Raw genomic sequence first — 19,517 nt, 5'->3', positions numbered from 1 at the left:
AGATGAATTCCACAAGAGGTGTAGTTTCCTAAATGGAGTCACTTTTTGGGCGTTTTGTCCCCTCAGGGGCTTTGCAAATGTGACATGGCAACTGCAAACCATTCCTGCTAAATGTGATCTCCAAAAGGCAAATAGTGCTCTTTCCCTTCTAAGCCCTGCAGTGTGTCCAAACAGCTGTTTATTACCACATGTGGGGTATTGTTTTACTCGGGAGAAATTGCTTTACAAATTTTTGGGTGCTTTTTCTCCTCCAGTCCTTGTGGAAATGAGAAAAAATTAGCTAAACCTACATTTTCTTTGAAAAAATGTAGATTTTTATTTTCATGGCCTACTTCCAATAATTTATGCAAAAAACCTGTGGGGTGAAAACGCTCACTATACCCCTAGATAATTTCCTCAATGGGTATAGTTTCCAAAATGGGGTCACTTGTGGGGGGTTTCCACTGTTTTGTCCCCTCAGGGGCTTTGTAAATGTGACAAGGCCTCCACAAACCATTCCTGCTAAATGTGAACTCCAAATGCCAAATAGCGTTTTTTCCCTTCTACACCCTGCCGTGTGTCCAAACAGCCATTTATTACCACATGTGGGGTATTGTTTTACTCGGGAGAAATTGCTTTACAAATTTTGCGGTGCTTTTTCTCCTTTAGTCCTTGTGGAAATGAGAAAAAAAATTGCTAATTTTCACGGCCTACTTCCAATAATTTCTGTAAAAAACCTGTGCGGTCAAAATGCTCACTATACCCCTAGATAATTTCCTTGAGGTGTGTAGTTTCCCAAATGGGGTCACTTTTGGGGGATTTTCACTGTTTTGGCACCGCAAGAGCCCTTCAAACCTGACATGGTGCCTAAAATATATTCTAACAAAAATAAGGCCCCAAAATCCTCTAGGTGCTCCTTTGCTTCTGAGGCCGTTGCTTCATTCCAGTAGCACACTACGGCCACATGTGGGATATTTCCTAAAACTGCAGAAACTGGGCAACAAATATTGAGTTGCATTTCTTTGGTAAAACCTTCTGTGTCATAAAAAAAATTGTATTAAAAATTTATTTCTGCAAAAAAATATGACATTTGTAAATTTCACCACTACTTTGCTTTAATTCCTGTGAAATGTGTAAAGGGTTAAGACATTTTCTAAATGCTGTTTTGAATACTTTGAGGGGTGAAGTTTTTAAAATGGGGTGACTTTTTTGGTGTTTCTAATATAGAAGGCCCTCAAAGCCACTTCAGAACTGAACTGGCCCCTGTAAAAATAGCCTTTTGAAATTTTCTTGAAAATGTGAGAAATTGCTGCTAAAGTTCTAAGCCTTGTAACGTCCTAGAAAAATAAAAGGATGTTCAAAAAATGATGCCAATCTAAAGTAGACATATGGGGGATGTTAGTTAGCAACAATTTTGTGTGGTATAACTGCCTGTCTTACAAGCAGATACATTTAAATTGAGAAAAATGCTAATTTTTTAAATTTTTCGCAAAATTTTTGTGTTTTTCACAATTAAATACTGAACATATCGAGCAAATTTTGCCACTAACAAAGTCCAATGTGTCACGAGAAAACAATCTCAGAATCGCTTGGATAGGTGAAAGCATTCCGACGTTATTACCACATAAAGTGAAACATGTCAGATTTGAAAAATGAGGCTCTGTCAGGAAGGTGAAAAGTGGCTAAAGAGGGAAGGGGTTAATAGCACCATTTTGAGGTACATATAATTTATTGATTAGCTTTTATTAACTTTTTCTGGGGGGGAATAGAAAAAAACAGCAATTTTGCCACCCTTTTTTCCGTCCTAAATCTACTCCGTTTACCGTGTGGTATAAATAACACAAAAACTTTATTCAGCGGGTTGTTACGATTGCAACGATACCAAATTTGTATAGATTTTGTATGTTTTACCACTTTTACACAGTAAAAACACTTTTTTTTCAAAGTAATTTGTTCTTGCGTCTCCATATTTGAAGAGCCATCATTTTTTTATTGTTCCGCCATTGCAGTTGTATGAGGGATTTTTTTTGCGGGACAACTTGTAGTTTTTATTGCTACCATTCTGGAGTAGATGCGACTTTTTGATCACTTTTTATCACTTTTTTTTAAAGTCAGGATTAACAGAAAACAGCAATTTTTCCATTGTTTTTTATTTTATTTTTTACGGCGTTCACCGTGCGGGTTAAATAATGTAATCGCGTTATAGTCGGGGTCGTTACGGACGCGGTGATACCAAATATGTGTAATGTTCGAGCAGGGATGCCCCCAGCCCTCAGCTACCAGAGGTAGCTGAGAGCAGGGAGATTTAACGGCTCCCTGCTCTGTTTATTTATTCTGATGCAGCGCCGTAAAAAAGGCTATTGCATCAGAATAAAGCCCACTAATGACCGCCGTGAAAAGGCTTATTGGCGGTCACTAACGGGTTAAAAGGACTGGTCTGTTGCTCAGTTGTCCAAAATGCTGTTTTCAGATTAAGTAAATTTTGCATTTGATTGGGAAATCTCGGTCCCAGAGTCTGGATAAAGAGTGGAGAGGCGTCAATCGAAGTTGCTTGCGGTCCAGTGTGAAGTTTCCACAGTCAGTGATGGTTTGGGGAGCCATGTCATCTGCTGGTGTTGGTCCACTGTGTTATATCAAGTCCAGAGTCAACGCAGCCGCCTACCAGGAAATCTTAGAGCACCTCATGCTTCCCTCGGCTGACAAGCTTTAGGCCTAGTGCTCACTTCAGTCTTTTTCTTCAGGGTGCTAGCCGTTTATCTGACGGCTAGCACCCTGACCCATTCATTTCAATGGGGCCATAAACACTTCAGGTTTTTTTTACGGTCCCGTTGCTCTGTTCCGACAAAAGTAGAGCATGTCCTACTTTGGTCCGAGATTCCGTGACCGTGAGGCCCATGAAAGTCAATGGGGCCATCAAAAAAACTGAAGGCACACGGAAGGCATCCGTGTGTGACCGAGCCATTGCCTAGCAATGGCCGGGCGGGCAGAAGTACATTACAGAAATATAACACTAACAAACACCAAATTTGTCTAAGACAAATAAATGAGCCCTTGTTTCCCAGGTACCAAATGAATACTTCCTAATCTGTATAAAACATTACTTTTATTATAACTTAACCGGTTAAGGACTAGCCTGTTTTACAGCTAAATGACCAGAGCAAATTTCACAATTTTGCTATGCGCTTCTTTAGATGACTATAACTCTGCAGGTGAATAAAGTTCATCTTTGAATTTTACACTCTTTTTAAGGACGCAGCCTAGTTTTGGCCTTAAGGCTCAGAGCCCATTTTTCAAATCTGACATATTTCACTTTATGTGGTAATAACGTCGGAATGCTTAAACCTACCCAAGCGATTCTGAGACTGTTTTCTCGTGACACATTGGGCTTCATGTTCGTGGTAAAATTTGGTCGATATATTCAGTGTTTATTGGTGAAAAATTGCAAAATGTAGAGAAAATTTTGAAAAAATAGCATTTTTCAGAATTTAAATGCATCTGCTTGTAAAACAGACGGTTATACCACCCAAAATAGTTACTAGTTCACATTTCCCATATGTCTACTTTAGATTGGCATCGTTTTTTGAACATTCTTTTATTATTTTGGACGTTACAAGGCTTAGAACATAAACAGCAATTTCTCATATTTTTAAGAAAATTTCAAAAGCCTTTTTTTAAAGGTACCTCTTCAGTTCTGAAGAGGCTTTGAGGGGCCTATGTATTAGAAACCCTGATAAAACACCCCATTTTAAAAACTAGACCCCTCAAAGTATTCAAAACAGCATTTAGAAAGTTTTTTAACCCTTCAGGCATTTCACAGGAATTAAAGCAAAGTGGAGGTGAAATTTGCAAATTTCATTTTTCTTGCTGAATTTCAATTTTATTCATTTTTTTTCTGTAACAAAGAAGGTTTTACCAGAGAAACACTACTAAATATGTATTGCCCAGATTCTGCAGTTTTTAGAAATGTCCCACATGTGGCTCTACTGCGCTTGTGGAATAAAACACAAGCCCTAGAAGCAAAGAAGCACCTAGTGCATTTTGAGTCCTCTTTTTTTATTAGAATATATTTTAGGCAGCATGCCAGATTTGAAGAGGTGTTGAGGTGCCAAAACAGTAGGAATCCCCCAATAGTGACCCCATTTTGGAAACTACACCCCTCAAGGAATTCATTTATGGTTGTTGTTACCATTTTGACCACACAGTTTTTTCACAGCACGTATTTGAATTGGGCTGTGAAATGAAAAAAATTTCATTTTTTTCCAATAAAATGTCATTTGTGATCAAAATTTCTTATTTTCACAGGGAACAAAATACCCCATTTTGTTGCCCAATTTGTCCTTAGTGTGGCAATACCCCATTTGTGGTGATAAACTGCCGTTTGGGCTCATGGAAGGGCTCAGAAGGAAAGGAGCGCTATGTGTTTGTTGGAGTCCAGATTTTGCTGGATTGGTTTTCGGGTGCCATGTCGCATTTGCAGAGCCTCAGAGGTATCAAAGCAATGGAAACCCACCAGAAGTGACCCCATTTTGGAAACTACACCCCTCAAGGAATTCATTTATGGTTGTTGTTAGCAATTTGACAGCACAGTTTTTTCACAACACCTATTTCAATTGGGCTGTGACATTAAAAAAAAATTCATTTTTTCCAATAAGATGTAATTTTTTATGAAAAATTCTTATTTTCACAGGGAACAAAATACTCAATTTTGTTGCCCAATTTGTCCTTAGTGTGGCAATACCACATTTGTGGTGATAAACTGCCGTTTGGGCTCATGGGAGGCCTCAGAAGGAAAGGAGCGCTGTGTGTTCTTTGGAGTGCAGATTTTGCTGGTTTGGTTTTCGGGTGCCATGTCACATTTGCAGAGCCCCAGAGGTATCAAAGCAATAGAAACCCACCAGAAGTGACCCCATTTTGGAAACTACACCCCTCAAGGAATTCATTTATGGATAATGTGACCATTTAGACCGAATACTTTCTTCACAGAACTTATTTGAATTGGGCTGGGAATGAAAAAAATATATATTTATTCCAATAATATGTCATTTTAGCTCAAAAATTCTTATTTTCACAAGAAATAAAATACTCCATTTTGTTGCCCAATTTGTCCTGAGTGCGGCAATACCCCATTTGTGGTGATAAACTGCTGTTTGGGCCCATGGGAGGGCTCAAAAGCAAAGGAGCGCTATTTGTTCTTTGGAGTCCAGATTTTGCTGGATTGGTTTTCGGGTGCCATGTCACATTTGCAGAGCCCCAGAGGTATCAAAGCAATAGAAACCCACCAGAAGTGACCCCATTTTGGAAACTACACCCCTCAAGGAATTCATTTATGGGTGTTGTGACCATTTTGACCCCATAGTTTTTTCACAGAACTTATTTGAATTGAGCTGGGAATGAAAACAAAATTATTTTTGCAAATAATATGTCGTTTTGGCTGAAAATTTCTTATTTTCACAAGAAACAAAATACCCCATTCTGTTGCGCAATTTGTTCTGAGTGCAGCAATACCCCATTTGTGGTGATAAACTGCCGTTTGGGCCCATGGGAGGGCTCAGAAGGAAAGGACCACCATTTGGCCTACTGGGGATTTTCTAGTGCTAAGTCATGTATGCAGAAGCCCCTGAGGTACCAGTACAGTTGAAACCCGCAAGAAGTGACCCCGTTTTAAAAACGACACCCTTAAGGCATTCATCTAGAGGTGTAGTGAGCATTTTGACCGGAGACCTACACCCCATAAACTGTAATGTGGGTTCTCCCGGGTATGGCAATACCCTACATGTGACTGTTATCAGCTGCCTGGGCACACAGCAGGGCTCAGAGGGGAAAGACGAGGGGGGATAAGCTGTGCGGGGGGCGTCAGGGTAAGTAAAATTTGGGTAAATTATAAACCAAGGGATGTATGATAAATTTTAAAACACTCTTTCATACAGAGCTCTGCTTATTCGGGACACGTGTCACATTGATATATTGTGTCATCCCTTATAGCAGACTTTGCACCTCTTTTGACTTTTTCCCTTCTTGCCAGTTTGGGGAACTTCTCCTGGAAAGTGTTGCCGCCCTGGTACGATGCGTGTGGCCCCGCTTCCAGAAGTACTGGGTGCCCCCCCTTCTTGGTCCCTAAAGATTAGGTTCTTGATAATCACCTCTTGAAATTCCAGGAAAGTTCCCGTCTGGCCTGCACATCGACGTAGCACGTACGCATTGTACAAAGCCATCTGTATGATGTGCCCGGCCAGCTTCTTATACCACACCGCATGGCTTCTGGATTTGATCTGACAAGTCCACCTCTCCCATGTACCTATTGTAGTCCAGGATGCAGTCTGGTTTGGGGGTGGCCTTTCCTTCATATATCCTAAATTTGTAGGTATACCCTGATGCACTCTCGCAGCTTATATATCTTCACGCCATACCTTGCCCTCTTACCCGGCAGGTACTCGCGGAATTGAACCCTCCCTTTAAAATGTACCAGGGACTCATCAATAGAAATACACTTCTTGGGGGTGTATGCTTGGGAAAACCGGGCACTGAAACGGTCTAATAGGGGTCTCCGTTTATACAAACGGTCAAAACTGGGGTCACCTCGGGGTGGGCATGGCTCATTATCAGTATAATGTAAGAAGCGAAGTATTGCCTCATTTATTTATTTTTTTAGATTCCAGTTCAGTTCTGAAGTTGCTTTGAGGGGCCCATATATTAGAAACCCCTATCAAACACCCCATTTTAGAAACTAGACCCCTCAAAGTATTCACAACAGCATTTAGAAAGTTTATGAACCCTTTAGGTGTTTCACGGGAATTTAGAGCAAAGTAGGTGTGAAATTTACATATTTTTTTTGTCAGAAAATCCTCTTTATACCATTTTTTTTACAACACAAAAAGATTTACCAGAGAAACGCAACTTAATACTTATTGCCCAGATTCTGCAGTTTTGATAAATATCCCACATGTGGCCCTAGTGCAGTAATGGACTGAAGCTCCGGCCTCCGAAGCAAAGGAGCACCCAGTGGATTATGAGACCTCTTTTTTATTAGGCACCATGTCCGGTTTGAAGAGGTCTTGTGGTGCCAAAACAGTGGAAACCCCCCAAAAGTGACCCCATTTTGGACACTAGACCCCTTGAGGAATTCATTGTAGTTTTCATGGGGTGCATGCGGCTTTTTGATCAGTTTTTATTCTATTTTTAGGTGGCGTGGTGACTAAAAAACAGCAATCCTACTATTGTTTTTTTTAATTCTATTTTTTTTACAGCGTTCACCGTGCGCTATAAATTACATATTCACTTTATTTTGCGGGGCGATACGATTACGTCGATACCAGATGTTTATAGTTTTTTTTTATGTCTTATGGCGTTTGCACAATAAAATACGCTTTGTAAACAATCATTCACTTTTTGTGTTACCTTATTCTAAGAGCCATAACGTTTTTATTTTTCCATCAATAAAGCCGTGCGAGGACTTATTTTTTGCGTAACGAACTGTAGTTTCCATCAATACCATTTTTAGGTACATGCGACTTTTTGATCTCTTTTTATTCCATTTTTTGCGAGGTGAAGTGACCAAACAATTGTGATTCTGGGACGGTTTATTATTATTTTCTTTTACGGCGTTCACCGCACGGGATAAATACCGAAATAATTTTGTAGTTCAGGCCGTTACGGACGCGGCGATACCAATTATGTATAGTTTATTTGTTTGTTTATATATTTTTATTAATAATAAATGACTGATAAGGGAAAAGGGGGGATTTCTACTTTTAATACTTTTAAATCTTTTATTTTCTTATTTTTACACATCTTTTTTTAACTTTTTTTTAACTTTTTTACTTTGTCCCACTAGGGGACTTGAGGACAGGAGGCCCTGATCGCTATTCTATTACACTGCACTACATGCGTAGTGCAGTGTATTAGAACTGTCAGCTACTCACTGACAGCAAGCATAGTGGGTCCTGACGTTGTCAGGACCCACTAGGCTTCCGTCTATGGCATAGCCGGACGCCATTGTTTGGTGTCCGGTTGCCATAGTCACCATCGCCGGCCGCTATCGTGTAGCAGGCCGGCGATGGCAGCTTAACCCCTAAAAAGCCGCGATCTCTATAGAACGCGGCTTTTAAGGGGTTAATCAGCGGGGACACAGCGATCGGTCCCCGCTGTAGGAGCTGTGACAGCTGCTGTACGAGACAGCAGCTGTCACAGCTCCTGTATGTGTCGGGAGGACGGCCGAAACGGCCGTTACTCCCGAGACGTACTATTCCGTCATGGAGCGCGAACAGGGTGCTTTCCATGACGTAATAGTACGTCACTGAGCGTTAAGGGGTTGAAGGACAGTTAGGGCTTTGTTTTAGTGGCATTTGTCAGTATATATCATTTTTATTTTTTTCTCTAAAGTTGGCAAAATTGGAAAAAAATGCAAGAATTTAGCAATTGCATCAGTTTATGCTAGCATTTTTCACACACAGTATGGACCACGGACAAAATTAATCTCCTTTCACATTCTTCCACTTCTCCCGTGCATGGGGATACCAAATATGTGTGCCTTATTCACTGTGCAGGCATGTGCCAGGGCTTGGCATAAAAGTAGGCTTTTTGGCCTTTTCGGTCCAGGAATTTTGCATTTGATTTATAGCAGCATACTGTAATCTGGGGGGTGTAATGCTGCTGAAAGATTAGAATCACCCCATAAATGACTTCATTCACACAAGTAGACCCCACAAGGTTTTCTTCAAGGGGTTTATCATATTTTTAGACAGTCCAGTTTTCTTCTGAAAGTTTCTTGAATAAGATGGATCAAAATAAAATTAGCAATTTTTTAGCAAATGCGTCAGTTTATGCCAGCATTTTTCACACACAGTATAGACCACGGACAAAATTCATCTCCTTTCACATTCTGCCACTTCTCCTGTGCATGGGGATACCAAATATGTGGGCCTTATTATCACATAGAGATGTAGGAGGGCGGAGGATAGAAGAAGATTATTTCACAAATCGCTTTTTTTCAAAGCTGGTTTTACAAAACTCAACAGAGTTTCTATAACACTTCCAAAATATCTGCTCTTGAAGCAGAAATCCCAAAATATTCATCTAGGGGTATAATGGGAATTTATTTTTTTGGGTTTTCTAAAATAATAAATTGCAGGTTTATGCAAATGGAGCTCTCCAGCAGATGATCTTTAGAAAATAAGCAAACATGACATCCACCCCCCACCCATTCCCTCCATCACAATTGGAGTAAAATCAGGGGAAAAATAAAAAAGTAATGTAGAGCAAATATATTTTCAACTAATTAACTAAAATCTAATAATTCAGAACAGTGTGGTATTTTTTAAAACATGGCTCAATGCACAGGCCTGGTTGCGAGGGACATGAGGGACAGAAATATCGGGAATCTTTGCGGTGCCCGTCTTTTCTGCAGACGCGGCTCTTTTTCTGGGGGTTGCTTCTGGTTGGTGTTGGGGGAATCCGACTGATGAAGTGTCTTTCAGTCAGTCGCGTGACATCCTCAGACTGGGGGCATTCTCTGGTGTCCTGAACATCAAAAATGAGGCCTTCAATAATTTTCTCCTGGAAATCCAGGTATGTGTCTCTGCCTCTGTTTTTTTTTGTAGAGCACAAATGAATTGTGGATTGCCACCTGTAACAGATAAATGGCCACTTTTTTGTACCAGGTTTTTTTTTTCACTTCACTAAATAGGGCTGTAAAACCTGGTCGCTCAAATCCACCCCCCCCCCCCATGTACTTGTTATATTCGGACATGCTCACTGGTTTGTGCTTGTCCGATGTTGCCCCCCTTTCCCTCACTGCCACTGTTCCTGCGGTATGAATCGTGCTTAGCACATACACGTCTTTGCGATCCCTGAACTTGACCGCCAGCAATTCCTCAGATGCATAAGAGTCCCCCTTTAACATGCGCTTCCCCACTAATTGCTGTGGAAAACCAATTCGATTTTTGTGCATGGTACCACATGCCCCAGTCCTTGCAGCATGCAAATGCCTAAACAGGGGCACACTCGAATAAAAATTATCACAGTACAGGTGGTACCCCTTGTGAAGCAGAGGCTGCATTATCTCCCACACGATCTTACTGCTGGTGGAAAGATCAGGGGGGCATCCAGGAACATTTATTGTGCTGTCCCGCCCTTCATAAATCCTGAAGGGGGTGGTATATCCTGACCCGCTTTCGCACAGTTTATAAAGCTTAACGCCATATCTTACCCTTTTGGAAGGTAGATATTGGCGAAAGCTAAGTCTTCCATGGAAGTTGAGGAGGGATTCGTCCACGCTTACATTCTGCTCAGGGGTGTAGAGTTGCAGAAATAAATTATTCAGGGAATTTATCAGTGGTCTAATTTTGAACAACCGATCCCGGTTTGCATCGGTACTTGGGGGGGGGGGCCTGTGCGTTGTCGTTGAAGTGGAGGAACCTCATTATTGTCTCATAACGAGACCTGGGCATTACTGCAGAATATACTGGGGTGGCTTGGGCGGGTCTTGTTGACCAGTAAGACCTAATGGAGGGCTTTTTGACAATACCCATATTTAGGGTGAGCCCCAAATTTTTTTTTAATTCCTGCAAATTGGTGGGCGTCCAATGTCTGGCATGGTTGGATGAAGGTATATAAATTCGTTTCGTGGACAATCAGATTTAGGATGTCGTCCGTTATAAATAAATGGAAGTAATGCATTTGGACAAAATTTGTATTGTCCACGGTTATGCCAGGAGTGGCAGTAAATCCGTGGATTCTAGGCCCAAAAGATGGGGCAGGTGCCCATACAAGAGCCTAGACTGGAGGGACCAGGCTGTCCCGTGCTACAGCGCTACTTGGCCCTGCGCTTTCATGTTCTGCAGTTTCAACTGCATCAGGGACAACGTCCCCTGAAGATGAACCTGAAGTGACGCTATCATCGTCACTGCCCAAAACAGGTTCCATCTCTGATGCCATCTCTGATGCGGTCTCCGACTCAGACCACAGCATGGCGTATGCCTCCTCAGCGCTAAACAACTTCCTCGCCATAACGTCACTAACACTAACTAAACAAATTTTTTTTTTTTTCTTATAAAACACACAAACTAACTGGTATATATATCTACACTACCGCTAACAAAAAATAAACCGCTATTGCTATATATATTATATATATGTGGATATATATATAATTATATACTCCCTACCTGCCTATTCTAATAGAATAAAAGAAAGAAAGGTAGATAGAAAAAAAGATAGATGGATAGATAGATTGTATAGATAGATAGAAATCTATCTATACAAAGAATGTTTTATAGTGTAACTGTATTTTTTTGTAACTCTATTCTTTTGGCAGCAATTCTCTCGAGTCTCTTCTTCTCCTCACACTGAAACAATATTTGAGGAGAAGAAAAGAGGCAGGAGATTTGATGCCAGAAAAGTCAAAATAAAACAAATGTGGTCGCTGTGATAGGTTTTCACAGCGACCACATGTTCAGGGACCATCAGATTGGTCCCTGATACTCTGCCCAGTGCCCAGAGCTGCTGGTAACAGCGTGGGCACAGGGCTGTGTGCACGCGATCGCGTGCACACTGTTTTATACGTACAAATGCATGTGATCGCTGTGATCGGTTGTCACAGCGATCACATGTTCAGGGGCCAAAAGATTGGCCCCTGACATTCTGCCCAGTGCCCATGGCTGATAGAGCTGTGTGCACGCGATCGCTAAAAATACAGCCAGCGGTCGGGAACCTGTTAATATTAAGCACACAGTCAGAATTAAAATACCCAATGTGATCTGAATGTCCCGATAGTATTCTACTGGTATCACTAAACCGTGTGTATCGTCTTAATACAGTGTCAGAACGCTGACTCTGAAACCACACTGTCTGTGTGAGATAAATGTAAACAGCGGCTGCAGTCCGCTTATGGAGGACATCAAATAACAGACCACATTGTTTGTAAAAAGAGAATAGCCCCTGGCCCTTCCCAGCAGAATAAGTCCTTTAAAGCGCACACAAAGTATGGTAATATTGAAGCCTGGTACGATAGAATGCCTGGACAATTTGGCGACAGCCATATACATTTTTGGAGGCGGACCCACTGCTTAAGTGTACGTCATCTACAGTAAACATGGGCCCTACTCAAGATGTTTGCCCTTTTGCCATCATAGCTTTTTTCAAAGCTTCACCCACTTTGAAGTCTATGGGCCCCTAGAGGTGGACACTTGAGCTTCCTCCCTGGTTAACATCATGGTCCGCCAACTGGATGAACTTAAAGGGAACCTGTCACCAACATTTCACCTATTGAACTTTACTTATCCCTCACTGGCCGCTGCTATAAAAAGTTCATTGCCGTTATCCCCGCTCCTAAACTCCTTCTCCGACTGTAAATAACGGTCTGAAAACATTTTGCGTCTTTAATCGCAATAATCCGGTGTCCCGTTGTACGCACACAGCAGAAAAGGACATCAATGCACAAGCACAGGATTTTGTATGCTGGGGGAAGGCGAGGAGCTGTCAATCAAGAGTAAGGAGGCGGGGTAAACTCGGAAAGACTTGAGGAATGAAGATATGACTCTTTTCAAACGAAGAAAATAAATTCATTCTAAATTTATACCAAGTGTATACCAAGCCCAATAGAAGAAGTACTGGATGCTATGTGTATCACACTAAAGGAATTAAGGAAAGCTTGGATTCTTTAGCAAAACTAGTTTGCTGGTACTTTTGTTAAATGTGTGTTTTGGGACTAGATCTCTATGGAATGGCAAGTAGAATTGGTAGTGGGATTCGTCATTCCCTTCCTTACTACAGTAGAGGTGTTACCCCTAGCCTAGTTAGCTCAGGTGAAGCTACTGGGCTTGTTACTGAGCCATAAAAGCTCTGTAGTTAGTGCAGAGAGGGTCAGAGCCTTGGAATCCACACAAGGATAGTGTGTAAAGCCTGATCCAAGGAATACTGTAATTCTGATTTATAATAGGTGAGGAAACCTGCGGTTTAGTTAGTGCCCAGATGGGCAAGGTGTTTGTTTGGCTTATATGCTGCAAGTCTTGTAAGGTGGATAAGGACTTGTTTGTTTTTGGACTGCAATAAAGCCAAGTTTGGACTTTAACCCCTTCCCGACATTTATCGTAAGTATACATCATGGAAAGCCAGTGCTTCCCGCAAAATGTCGTATACTTACGACAAACGGGGAAATGGTTATAGTGTAAAATTAGAAAGTTATAAAGTAAAGATGGCTGCTGTTTATAACAACAGGCCATGTAATGTCTCTGCAGAATTTACGTTGTCCGTTAACGTTGGACATTATCTGCATTTGTCTATGAGTTCCAAATTAATGAATGCTCCCTCACTGGTGGATCTGAGAGAGGCCGGCCGGCCGGAGAGAGACCATGGCACGCAGCGTCAGTGTTGAAACAGTCTCTGCCATGGGGGGCAGATGTATCTTTATTTATAATGAAATGAGAGTAGGTGTTACCCTCATACTTACACATATACATACCACATATGGTAAAATACAGAATTCCAAGCTTATCTTAGTGTATATATTTAGCAAAATGGAATGCAAGTGTCATTAGGTTTTGTCATGTCAGCCTTTGTATCAGCTGAATACAAGGTCATTGGGTCATATACCAGAAGTCTTGGAATAGAATACTCATCCCCCGGTGTAGGCTGTTTCAGAGTTACAACTGTCCATTATGTTGAGCAACTTTAGGTTCACATTTTATAAAGATATTAAAATATCTTTGACAATTCCCTTCTTTTGAACATAAATTTGATTAGCCATGTATTAGAATGCACATTCAACAGCTACATTCTGATCAGCTCCCTTGAATCAGGGCACCGTGTGCCATTCTTCATTGGATGGGTACTCAGTATACATGTCTAGCAATAGGTGAGTATACAGCATTACATACTGTACACACCTGTAGATTTAGGGAATTACAGGTTTTACAATTCTGGCAATATCATCCACCTTGGTGTCGTGCTACAGCTTCACAAATTAACTTTATCAGGTATGGAAGCATTCAGTGTCATGTAAGCAGGTGACTCTGAATGTTTCCTACTCCTCAGTTCTTTGGGTGGTGGGTGGTCTAGACCACATGCACTTTAATATCCTGTGCTGTTTTGTTAACTGCTGATACTTTTGCAATCAAACATATTACAAGTTTAAACACAATATATCTCTATCTAAGTAGCTGATTGTAGTCTGGCTAGGGTACATACTCCTCTTCTCTTGGGTGGCAACCACATATATTTTTTAAACCCACATATTTGAAGTACATGTTGGGTTGAAGCACATTCCTGGAGTGATTTATTACTCCTGACATCCAGGAGAACAAGATCATGTCCCGTCCGGTGGCATTCATCAATGCCAACCCCTTTATCAGTTAGATTACCTCGTATTGCACCTTCTCGGCCCTGCGTCAACCATTTTCTAGCTGTCTCGGAGCACTGGGAGCTGCCAGTTGCTCTTATCCCCACACAAGATACAGATTTTGTGTCTTATCCCTCACAGTCGGTGAGGTTTAAAGCATCAAACAACATTTATTAACATTTATTAACCGACCTATTGTCACGGAGCAGGTTAGTGGACCCACTAGGCCGCACCACTGTAGCAGGGAGCAACAGGAACCCCAGAATACAAAGTCCTGCACAAGGGTACCTGGATTGTCCAGACGGTGGCCGCAGCTCTGGCACAGATGGAGGTGGGTGCAGCAGGTATCGCCAAACATGGCGAATTCCTCTGGACGTGGCAGATTACACAGGACGTGACACAACTCTGACACTAATAGGCACAGGAACAAGAACAGCATGGGATACAGGAACAGGTAACAGGGCACGGGTAACAACTGGAATGGGAAACACTAAGGGACCATTTGCAAGACAGACTGGGAAAACTAACAACGCTCAGGCAAGGATCAGAAGGCCTGGGGCCTTCTTATAGACCAGGAAATCATGGCAGTTGATGATGATGATGATGACTTCCTCTGTGCGCGCGCTGGCCCGGGACACAGCAGATGGGAGCGGAAGTGAGCGCTGGTGTCTCCTAGGAAAGAGATGGGGACCAGCGCTCACAGATCCATGGCTGCGGGCGTCGGAAGGTGAGTAAACCCCACGAACTTCTTGGAGCCGTTCTCGGATCCTCATATCAATCCGGGCAGACAGAAGGATGAGGTTATCCAGGGTAGGCGGCAGATCTCGAGCGGCAAGTTCATCCTTAATCTTAGGAGACAGTCCCTGCCAGAATGTAGCCACCAGGGCCTCATTGCTCCACAACAGTTCTCCCGCCAGGGTGCGGAAGTGGATGGTGTACTCGCCCACAGAGGTGTCTCCCTGGCGTAGGTTTAGCAAGGAAGCCACTGCAGATGAGACTCGTCCAGGCTCCTCAAACACCATGCGAAAAGTCCAGGGGCAGCCCTGGAAGTCACGAGTCGCTGGTCCGTGTCTCTCCCAGATAGGATTCACCCATGCAAGGGCCTTGCCAGTGAGGAGAGAGATGATGAAAGCGACCCTTGCGCCATCAGACGAAAATGCACTTGCATACAGACTGAAGTGGATCTGGCACTGGTTCAAAAATCCACGACAGGTACCTGCGTCTCCATCATAGCGGTCAGGAAGTGGCCAAGAAAAACGGGGATCAACACTGCCAGGAGGTGTAGCAGGAGGAACGACAGCTTGTGCCCCCTGCTGACGTGCAAAAATGTTCAAGGCATGTGTAAAGGATCTGCCAGGCACAGCTTCTGTGTCAACGCCCATAGGTAATCAGTCTGCACCTGCTTCTATGTCTGTGAGACTGACTCCATCCTCCACCACTCAGGATGGCAGGCTTAGAAGTGGGAGAACCTATCACAGCCTGGCCAGACGGAGCTAGCTCCCGCCCTCTGTCTATTTATACCTGCCTTTCCTGTTCCTCCTTGCTTGTGATTCTGCTCGTTTGGTTTCCTGGCCCTGCTGCAGCTTCTGAACTATTTGACCCTGCTTCATTCTGACCCTTGCTTACTGACTACTCTCCTGCTCTGCGCTTGGTACCTCGTACACTCCTGGTTTGACTCGGCTTGTTCACTACTCTCCTGCTCTGCGTTTGGTACCTCGTACACTCCTGGTTTGACTCGGCTCGGTCACCACTCTTGTTGCTCACGGTGTTGCCGTGGGCAACTGCCCCTTTTCCCTTAGCTTCTGTACACCCTTGTCTGTTTGTCTGTCGTGCACTTACTGAGCGTAGGGACCGTCGCCCAGTTGTACCCCGTCGCCAAGGGCGGGTCGTTGCAAGTAGACAGGGACTGAGTGGCGGGTAGATTAGGGCTCACTTGTCTGTTTCCCTACCCCCATCATTACATAATCACAAGCCCATATACCTAGTCTACCCTGGTCCCTCACACTACTATGTACCCCCTTGAGACCCTGGCTCAGCAAATGCAGGGTCTCTCCCTCCAGGTCCAGGCCCTGGCTCAGAGGGTCAACCAGCCTGACGCTACCATGGTAGTGCCCCTCACCTCACCTCTTGAACCCCACCTCAAGTTGCCTGACCGGTTCTCAGGGGACCGGAAGACTTTTCTCTCCTTTCGGGAGAGTTGTAGGCTCTATTTTCGTTTAAAGCCTCACTCCTCAGGTTCTGAGAGCCAGCGGGTGGGTATAATTATGTCCCGGCTCCTGGAAGGGCCCCAAGAATGGGCCTTCTCCTTGGCTCCTGACGCCCCTGAACTTTCCTCCGTTGATCTTTTCTTTTCTGCTCTCGGACTCATTTATGACGAGACTGACAGGACTGCCTTTGCCGAGAGTCAGCTGGTGACCTTACGTCAGGGTAAGAGACCTGTTGAGGAGTATTGTTCTGACTTTAGGAAGTGGTGCGTAGCTTCTCGGTGGAATGACCCTGCCTTAAGGTGCCAGTTTAGGTTAGGTCTGTCGAACGCCCTGAAAGACCTGCTAGTTAGCTATCCCTCTTCTGACTCCCTAGACCAGGTTATGGCTTTAGCGGTACGACTTGACCGACGTCCCAGGGAACGACAACTTGAACGTTTTTGTGTTTTCCCCTCTGACTCCCCCATGATGCCTCCCGAGGTCCCGTTGCTTCACTCTTCCACGGAAGACTCGGAGGTACCTATGCAACTTGGGGCCTCCGTGTCCCCCCGACAACGTAGAGAGTTCCGCAGGAAGAATGGTCTCTGCTTCTATTGTGGGGATGACAAGCATCAAGTGAACACCTGTCCTAGGCGTAAGAATAAGCAGCCGGAAAACTTCCGCGCCTAAGTGATCATCGGGGAGGTCACTTGGGCGCACAGGTATTTCCCGTAAATATGAAACGTAATAAAATCTTGCTTCCCTTTCAGGTCTCTTTTGGTGGTAGGTCTGCTACCGGCAGTGCCTTCGTGGATTCAGGGTCTTCTGCTAATATCATGTCTGTGGAATTTGCTATGTCTCTAGCTATGCCTTTGATTGATTTGCCTAAACCTGTCCCGGTAGTGGGTATCGACTCCACTCCTCTTGCTAATGGTTATTTTACACAGCATACCCCTGTTTTTGAACTCCTTGTTGGCTCCATGCATTTGGAGCAGTGCTCTGTACTGTTGATGCAGGGATTATCGTCCGATTTGGTTTTAGGCCTTCCCTGGTTGCAGTTGTATAATCCCACGTTTGACTGGAATACTGGGGAGCTTACCAAATGGGGTAATGAATGCTTGACGTCATGTTTTTCTGTTAATTCTATTTCTCCCCCTGAGGAGGTGAACACGCTACCTGAGTTTGTTCAGGACTTCGCTGATGTTTTCTCTAAGGAGGCCTCCGAAGTGTTACCTTCTCATAGAGAATACGATTGCGCTATCGATTTGGTACCAGGAGCTAAGCTCCCTAAGGGTAGGATATTTAATCTCTCTTGTCCCGAACGTGAAGCCACTAGAGAGTATATCCAGGAATGCCTGGCCAAGGGTTACATTCGCCCCTCTACTTCTCCGGTAGGTGCTGGCTTCTTCTTCGTAGGGAAGAAGGATGGTGGTCTTAGGCCATGCATTGACTACCGTAACTTGAATAAGGTCACTGTAAGGAACCAGTATCCCCTTCCTTTGATGCCTGATCTCTTTAATCAGGGTTCAGGGGGCCCAATGGTTCTCTAAGTTTGATCTACGGGGGCGTATAACCTTATCCTCATCAAAGAGGGTGATGAGTGGAAGACTGCGTTTAACACGCCCGAAGGTCATTTCGAATACCTCGTCATGCCCTTTGGGTTGTGTAATGCCCCCGTGGTCTGCCAGAATTTCATAAATGAGATTTTAAGAGATTACCTGGGGGTATTTCTTGTAGTGTACCTTGATGACATACTTGTGTTTTCCAAGGACTGGTCCTCCCACATTGAGCATGTCAGGAAGGTGCTCCAGGTCCTTCGGGAAAACAAACTGTTTGCGAAGACCGAAAAATGTGTGTTTGGGGTGCAGGAGATACCATTTTTGGGTCAAATCCTCACTCCTCATGAATTCCGCATGGACCCCGCCAAGGTCCAGGCTGTGGCCGAATGGGTCCAACCTGCCTCCCTAAAGGCGTTACAGTGCTTCTTGGGGTTCCCTAATTATTACAGGAGATTTATTGCTAACTTCTTGGTCATCGCTAAGCCTCTTACGGACCTCACTCGCAAAGGTGCTGATCTCCTCCACTGGCCTCCTGAGGCTGTCCAGGCTTTTGACTTCCTTAAGAAGTGCTTTATCTCGGCCCCGGTGCTGGTTCAGCCCAACCAAATGGAGCCATTTATCGTGGAGGTTGATGCATCCGAGGTGGGAGTGGGGGCTGTCTTGTCCCAGGGTACCAGGTCCCTCACCCATCTCCGTCCCTGTGCCTACTTCTCCAGGAAGTTTTCGCCCACTGAGAGTAACTATGATATTGGCAACCGCGAACTCTTAGCCATTAAATGGGCATTTGAAGAGTGGCGCCACTTCCTGGAGGGGGCTAGGCACCAGGTAACGGTCCTTACCGACCACAAGAATCGGGTTTTCCTAGAATCTGCCCGGAGGCTAAACCCGAGACAAGCTCGATGGGCGTTATTTTTTACCAGATTCAACTTTTTGGTTACCTATAGGGCTGGGTCTAAAAATATTAAGGCTGATGCACTGTCGCGTAGCTTCATGGCCAGCCCTCCTTTGGAGGAAGATCCTGCTTGTATTTTGCCTCCAGGTATAATCATTTCCTCTATTGATTCTGATTTAGTCTCTGAAATTGCGACTGATCAAGGTTGAGCTCCCGGGAACCTTCCTGAGAACAAGCTGTTTGTTCCCCTGCAATTCCGGCTAAGGGTACTTAGGGAAAATCATGACTCCGCACTATCTGGTCATCCAGGCATCCTGGGTACCAAGCACCTCATTGCCAGAAACTATTGGTGGCCTGGGTTGCCTAAAGACGTTAAGGCCTACGCCGCCGCTTGTGAGGTTTGTGCTAGGTCCAAGACTCCCAGGTCCCGACTACGTTCTTTGCCCATTCCCCAGAGACCTTGGACCCATATCTCCATGGATTTTATCACCGATTTGCCTCCATCTCAAGGCAAGTCGGTGGTGTGGGTTGTAGTAGACCGCTTCAGTAATATGTGCCACTTTGTGCCCCTC

Source organism: Rhinoderma darwinii, chromosome 4 (genome assembly GCF_050947455.1).
Source record: "Rhinoderma darwinii isolate aRhiDar2 chromosome 4, aRhiDar2.hap1, whole genome shotgun sequence".
Classification (NCBI taxonomy): domain Eukaryota; kingdom Metazoa; phylum Chordata; class Amphibia; order Anura; family Rhinodermatidae; genus Rhinoderma; species Rhinoderma darwinii.
This window is presented reverse-complemented; position numbering follows the sequence as displayed.